This window comes from Piliocolobus tephrosceles, chromosome 12 (assembly GCF_002776525.5).
Source record: "Piliocolobus tephrosceles isolate RC106 chromosome 12, ASM277652v3, whole genome shotgun sequence".
Taxonomy (NCBI): domain Eukaryota; kingdom Metazoa; phylum Chordata; class Mammalia; order Primates; family Cercopithecidae; genus Piliocolobus; species Piliocolobus tephrosceles.
In genome coordinates this window covers 23,848,245-23,856,111 of record NC_045445.1, presented here as the reverse complement: position 1 = coordinate 23,856,111, position 7,867 = coordinate 23,848,245, and the positions used below count along the sequence as shown (strand labels likewise).

General features: G+C 42.5%; 1 protein-coding gene across 5 annotated transcripts in view; it reads right to left on the bottom strand.

Moving 5' to 3' along the window:
- The window catches only part of ENOX2 (ecto-NOX disulfide-thiol exchanger 2), a 316,145-nt gene that overhangs the window by 14,006 nt on the left and 294,272 nt on the right, over positions 1 to 7,867 (bottom strand). The window lies entirely within an intron of this gene.

Below are 7,867 nucleotides of genomic sequence, written 5' to 3'. Positions count from 1 at the left end.
TTCTCTGTATTTCCTGAATTTGAATGTTGGCCTGCCCTGCTAGGTTGGGGAAGTTCTCCTGGATGATATCCTGTAGAGTGTTTTCCAGTTTGGTTCCATTTTCCCCCTCACTTTCAGGCACCCCAATCAGACGTAGATTTGGTCTTTTTACATAATCCCATACTTCTTGCAGGCTTTGTTCATTTCTTTTTCTTCTTTTTTCTTTTGGTTTCTCTTCTCACTTCATTTCATTCATTTGATCCTCCATCGCTGATACTCTTTCTTCCAGTTGATCGAGTCGGTTACTGAAGCTTGTGCATTTGTCACGTATTTCTCGTGTCATGGTTTTCATCTCTGTCATTTCGTTTATGACCTCTGCAGTAATTAGTCTAGCTGTCAATTCTTCCACTCTTTTTTCAAGATTTTTAGTTTCTTTGCGCTGGGTACGTAATTCCTCCTTTAGCTCTGAGAGGTTTGATGGACTGAAGCCTTCTTCTCTCATCTCATCAAAATCATTCTCTGACCAGCTTTGATCCGTTGCTGGCGATGGGCTGTGCTCCTTTGCAGGAGGAGATGCGCTCTTATTTTTTGAATTTCCAGCTTTTCTGCCCTGCTTTTTCCCCATCTTTGTGGTTTTATCTGTCTCTGGTCTTTGATGATGGTGACGTACTGATGGGGTTTTGGTATAGGTGTCCTTCCTGTTTGATAGTTTTCCTTCTGACAGTCAGGACCCTCAGCTATAGGTCTGTTGGAGATTGCTTGAGGTCCACTCCAGACCCTGTTTGCCTGGGTATCAGCAGCAGAGGTTGCAGAAGATAGAATATTGCTGAACAGCGAGTACACCTGTCTGATTCTTGCTTTGGAAGCTTCCTCTCAGGGGTGTACTCCACCCTGTGAGGTGTGGGGTGTCAGACTGCCCCTAGTGGGGGATGTCTCCCAGTTAGGCTACTCAGGGGTCAGTGACCCACTTGAGCAGGCAGACTGCCCCTTCTCAGATCTCAACCTCCGTGCTGGGAGATCCACTGCTCTCTTCAAAGCTGTCAGACAGAGTCGTTCGCGTCTGGACAGGCCTCTGCTGCTTTAGCTGAGCCCTGTCCCCAGAGGCGGAGTCTACAGAGACAGGCAGGTTTCCTTGAGCTGCTGTGAGCTCCACCCAGTTCGAGCTTCCCAGCGGCTTTATTTACCTACTTAAGCCTCGGGGATGGTGGGCGCCCCTCCCCCAGCCTCGCTGCTGCCTTGCGGTTAGATTGCCACAGACTGCTGTGTTAGCAAGGAGGGAGGCTCCGTGGGCGTGGGACCCTCCCGGCCAGGTGTGGGATATAATCTCCGGTGTGCCGGTGTTACAGCGCAGTATTGGGGTGGGAGTTACCCGATTTTCCAGGTGTTGTGTGTCTCAGTTCCCCTGGCTAGGAAAAGGGACTCCCTTCCCCCTCGCGCTTCCCAGGTGAGGCGATGCCTCGCCCTTCTTCAGCTCTCGCTGGTCCGGCTGCAGCAGCTGACCAGCACCGATTGTCCGGCACTCCCGAGTGAGATGATCCCAGTACCTCAGTTGAAAATGCAGAAATCACTGGTCTTCTGTGTCGCTCGCGCTGGGAGATGGAGACTGAAGCTGTTCCTATTCGGCCATCTTGCTCCGTCCCAGCATCATTAGTTATTAGAGAACTCCCTCACAAGGAATTTCCTTGTGGATAAAGGACAGACAGAGCTCAAAGTCATCCTTCCGCTCGCTGAGATAGATGCATCGGTTCTTCTTCTTGATGAAGAACTTTAGGTTTGAGTTGGCCATGTCAGCAAGAGATGGACACAAAAGCACACAGGCCTGTTTTTATAAATGAACTAGGATTCCAACACACAAAAGTTCACATCATATTCCTCATTCTCCACCTCAAATATAACTAAGATATTTTGAGGTAACATCAATTTCTTTTATTTGAAATGTAGGAAATGATAACAGCCCTGTAATAATAAAATACAGGACCAATTCCCTTGAACCGACAGCTGCCTACACAATAATGTTGCTGACAGATGTTGTAGCATTGAGAAACGTAACCTCAGAATTTCCTGCTGCTCCATAGCTTTGTATAAAGAGTCAGATTCTAACTTCAGTTACACTCATTTTATTTTTACTGAAAATGTAACGGGGAGTAATGAAGAATCAAAGTAGTGCCAGAGGTTAGCAGGCTGGAAAGCAAATGCTGAGGGACACGGTTATGTGAGGTACACAAATATGGGAGCCCGGAAAAGGAAATATGAGGCACAGATAGAGTTGTGTTAGTGAATATGTAATTGCATTTCAAGATTTCTTTCTTTCCTTCCTTCCTTTTTTTTTTCCTTTTCTTTTTTCTTTCCTTTTTTTTTTTGACAGTCTCACTCTGTTGCCTAGGCTGGAGTGCAGTGGTGCCATCTTGGCTCACTGCAACCTCTGCCTCCTGGGTTCAAGCAATTCTCCTGCCTCAGCCTCCTGAGTAGCTGGGACTACAGGTGCCTACACCATGCCTGGTTACTTTTTGTATTTTTAGTAGAGATGGGGTTTCGCCATATTGGCCAGGCTGGTCTCGAATTCCTGACCTTGTGATCCACCCGCCTCAGCCTCCCAAAATGCTGGGATTACAGGTGTGAGCCAACGCACCTGGCCCAAGATTTCTTAATATGCATGTTTTCATCTACTTCTTTTCAAATAACTGTTAACCAACAATTTGAAACACACACACACACACGACTGTAGCATTGACTTGTCCCACAGAGGAAAGATAAATGTAAAAACTAAGACACAAGATTTCCAGTTTCCAGTCTGGCATGTAAGGACATTTAGAAGCTGCCACTCTGTCTTAATAACAAGTAAAAAGCTGAACAACCTGAAAAATCAACAACTCTTTTTATATTTGTTAGTGAAGTGAGGTTATAGGGCAAACAGCTGCCCCCAAAACAAAACTGGAGATACAGACAGGTGAATATAGAGAATCACAATTTACTGGACCAAAAACCCATGAGCAGAAACCTCCAGGGGACCCAGTCCTTGGGTAGGAAAACCTAAGCTGTAATTAATAAATTGCTGGAGGCTGTGTGGACAAGTCTGTGAAATTAGCTTGGTGTGGTGGAGGGTACATGTAATCCCAGCTACTCAGGAGGCTGAGGCAGGAGAATCGCTTGGGCCTGGGAGGCAGAGGTTGCAGTGAGCTGAGATCACGCCACTGCACTCTAGCCTGGGTGACAGAGTGAGACTCGGTCTCAAAACAAACAAACAAACAAACAAACAAACAAACAAACAAAGAAACAAACACACACACACACTCCAGGAGGACCCAATCATTGGAGAGCTCCCACACATTCGTAAGTTTTACCTCCAGGAGATATACCAGTTCCTCACAGTGAGTATCAGAGAAAAATCTCCTCATGTTTCTGACAGGGGAAGCGGAAAAGGAACAATTTTGAAATTGCAGACCATTTTGGTCTTCTTCACAAAGAAAGCTATTTTACCAGAGCCTCACCTGCTGGGGTTTTAGAAGAACCTAACAGACCTGGGGGAAGATAAATATTCAACTCCAGTCCCCTGCAGCCATCCTGTCCCACCAAAGGGGTGTGTGTGTGGGGTGTGTGTGTGTGTGTGTGTGTGTGTGTGTGTGTGTGTGTAGGGGGGTGGTGGTGGGAGTGGGATAAAACTGAGAAACACTGGTGAAGTTCACAGTTCAGGGACACAGGTTCACCAAAAGACTGAGACCTAATCATAGAACTAGAGAATGCTTTCCCTTCCTCCACACCTTACCACCATATTACTAAAGGGCTACTTATGAGAGTTTCTTTCACCTAGTACATCATGCCCAGAAACAAAAAAATTACAAGGCATACTAAACAGTAGAAAACACAGTTTTAAGAGATACAGAAAACACCAGAACCAGACTCAGATATGGAAGAGATACTGAACTTATCAGACTGATAATTTTTTTAAAAAAAACTAGGATTAATATGTAATGGGCTTTAAAGAAAAAATTAGACAACATACAAGAACAGATGGATAATAAAAGCAGAAAGGAGAAATTCAAAGAAAGAATAAAATTAAATACTAGAGATCAAAAACACTAGTAGAAATGAAGAATGCCTTTGATGGGGTAACTATTAGACTGGACATAACTAAGGAAATAATCCCTGAGCTTGAGGATACGGCAATAGAAACTTCCAAAACTGAAAATCTGTCTTAGTCCATTTTAACTGCTATAACCAAATACCACAAACTGGGTAGCTTATGAACAACAGGAATTTATTTCTCACAATTCTAGAAGCTTGGAGGTCCAAGATCAAGGTGCCAGTAGCTTTGGTGTCTGGTGAGGGCCTATTTCCTAGTTCATAGATGGTGCCTTCTACCTGTGTCCTCACATTAGGAAGGGACAAGTGGCTCTTTGGGGGTCTCTTTTATAAGTGTACTAATCCCATTCATAAGGGCTCTGCCCTTATGACCTAATCACCTCCCAAAGGCCTCATCTACTAATAGCACATTGCTGATTAAGTTTCAATATGAATTTTGGGGGACACATACATTCAGACCATAGCAAAAACAAAAAGAAAAACAACAACAGATGCTGGCGAGGTTGTGGATAAAAAGGAAAGCTTTTACACTGTTGGTAGGAGTGTAAATTACTTCAACGACTGTGGAAGACAGTGTGGTGAATCCTCAAAGACCTAGATCCAGAAATACCATTTGACCCAGCAATCCCATTACTGGGTATACACCCAAAGTAATATAAATCATTCTATTATAAAGACACATGCATGTGTATGTTCACTGCAGCACTGTTCACAATAGCAAAGACATGGAATCAACCCAAATGCCCATTAATGATAGACTGGATAAAGAAAATGTGGTACATATACACCACGGAATACTATGCAGCTATTTAAAGGAATGAGAGCATGTCCTTTGCAGGAACATGGATGGAGCTAGAAGTCATTATCCTTAGCAAACTAACGCAGGAACAGAAAACCAAATACTGCATGTTCTCACTTATAAGTGGAAGCTGAATGATGAGAACACATAGACACATGGGAGGGAACAACACACACTGGGGATTGTTGGAGGGTAGGGGCCGGGAAGAGGGAGAGCATCAGGAAAAACAGCTAATGCACACTGGGCTTATTACCTAGGTGATGGGGTGATCTGTGCAGCAAACCACAATGGCATGCGTTTAGCTATGTAACAAACCTGCACATCCTGCACATGTACCCCTGAACTTTAAATAAAAGCTGAAAATAAAAAAATACTGATAAAAGTACATAACAGAATATCCAAGAACTATAGGACCACTACAAAAGGTGGAAACATGTGTAATGGGAATAGCTGGAAGGAGAAGAAAGAAAGAAACAAGCAATATTTGAAGCAATAATGACTGAGAATTTCTCCCAAATTAATGTCAGACACCAAACCATAGATCCAGGAAGTTCAGGGAACACGAGACAGGATAAATGCCAAAAACCCTTTCTGCCTACGCATATCATATTCAAACTTAAGAAAATCAAAATAAAGAAAAAATCTTGAAAGAAACCACAAGGGAAACAAACACTTTACCTATAGAGGAGCACAAATAAACATTACATCTGCCTTCTTTTCAGAAATTGTGCAAATAAAAAGTGGAATAAAATATTTACGGAGTTAAGAGAAAAAAAAATCAACAACCTAGAATTCTGTACCCTGTGAAATCTGGATCTACATAAAGAAAGGAAGAGCATCAAAGAATGAAAAAGTGAAGGTAAAATAAAAACTTTTGGCTGGGCGCAGTGGCTCATACCTGTAATCCCAGCACTTTGGGAGGCTGAGGTGGGTGGATCACCTGAGGTCAGGAGTTCAAGACAGCCTGGCCAACATGGTGAAACACCGTCTTTACTAAAAATACAAAAAATTAGCCAGGCGTGGTGGCAGGCGCCTGTAATCCCAGCTACTCAGGAGGCTAAGGCAGGAGAATCACCTGAACCCGTGAGGTGGAGATTTAGTGAGCCAAGATCACGCCATTCCACTCCAGCCTGGACAAGAAGAGCAAAACTCTGTCTCAAAAAACAAAACAAAACAAACAAAAAAAAAAAACAAAAAAGCAAAAAAAACCCCCTCCCAAAAGTTTTATTTTTCTTCTTCTTAACTGATCTATTACAGCATATAACTTTTCAAAATAACAATAGCAACAATGTATTCATTTATGTATGCATAAATATGTATATACAGGTTGACAATCTATAATGCAAACTCCAAAATCTGAAATGCCCCCAAATCTGAAACTTTTTGTGTACCAACAAGATGCTCAAAGGTTATGCTCACGGGAAATGCTCACTGGAGTGTTTTCGATTTCGAATGTTCAGATTAGGGATGCTGAACCAGTAAGTACAATGCAAATATTCCAAAATCCAAAAAAAAAATAAATCCAACGTCAAAAAACTTCTAGTCCTAGGCATTGTGGATAGGGGATACTGAACTTGTATACAGGCAGGCCTCATTTTATTGCATTTAGCTTTACTGAACTTCACAGGCTTTTTTTTTTTTTTTTTAATACAAATTGAAGGTTTGTGGCAACCCTGTGTCAAGCAAATCTATTGGTGCCATTTTTCTGACAGCATGTGCTCACATTTTAATAATTCTCTGGGTCACATTTTGGTAATTATCACAATATTTCAAACTTTTTCATTATTATTTTACCTTTTATGGTGATCTGTGTTCAGTGATCTTTGATGTTACCACTGTAATTCTTTTGGGTGCCATGGATTGCGCCCATAGAAGACGGCAAACTTGGTAAATGTGTGTGTTCTGACTGCTCCACTGATCAGACAATCCCCCATCTCTCTCCCTCTCCTTGGGCTTCCTTATTCCCTGAGACACAACAATATTAAAATTAGGTCAACTGATATCCCTTTAGTGGTCTCTAAGTGTTCAAGTAAAAGGAAGAGTCACACGTCTCTCACTTTAAATCAAAGCTATAAATGATTTAGTGTGGTGAGGAAGGCATGTCAAAAGCCAAGATAGGCTGAAAGCAGTGCCTTTTGCACCAAACAGTTAACCAAGTTGTGAATGCAAATGACAAGTTCTTGAAGGAAATTAAAAGTGCTATTCCAGTGAACACAAGAATGATAAGTAAGTGAAATAGCCTTATGGTTGATACGGAGAAAATTTTATGACTTTGATAGAACAAAGTAGCCACACATTCCCTTAAACTGAAGCCTGATCCATAGTAAGGCCCTAACTCTCTTACATTCTATGAAGGCTGAGAGAGGTGAGCTGAGGAAGCTGCAGAGAAAAAGTTGGAAGCTAGCAGAGGCTGGTTCATGAGGTTTAAGGAAAGAAGCCATCTCTATAATATAAAAGTGCAAGGTAAAGTAGTAAGTGGAGATGTAGAAGCTGCAGCAAGTTATTCAGAAAATCTGGCTAACACAGTTGATGAAAATGGCTACACTAATCAATAAATTTTCAATATAGACAAAACAGCCTTCTATTGTAAGATGCCATCTAGGATTTTCATACCTGGAGAGAAGTCAATGCCTGGCTTCAAAGTTTCAAAAAGTAGACTGACTCTTGTGAGGGGCTAATGCAGCTGGTGAATTTAAGTTGAAACCAATCCTCATTTACTATTCCAAAAATCCTAGGGCCTTAAGAATTATAATGAGGCTAGGCACAGTGGCTCACACTTGTAATCCCAGCACTTTGGGAGGCTGAGGTGGGCGGATCACGAGGTCAGGAGTTCGAGACCAGCTTGGCCAACATGGTGAAACCCCATCTTTACTAAAAAATACAAAAATTAGCTGGGCTTTGTAGTGGGTGCCTGTAATCCCAGCTACTCAGGAGGCTGAGGCAGGATAATTGTTTGAACCCAGGAGGCGGAAGTTGCAGTGAGCCGAGATTGCGCCATTGCACTCCAAC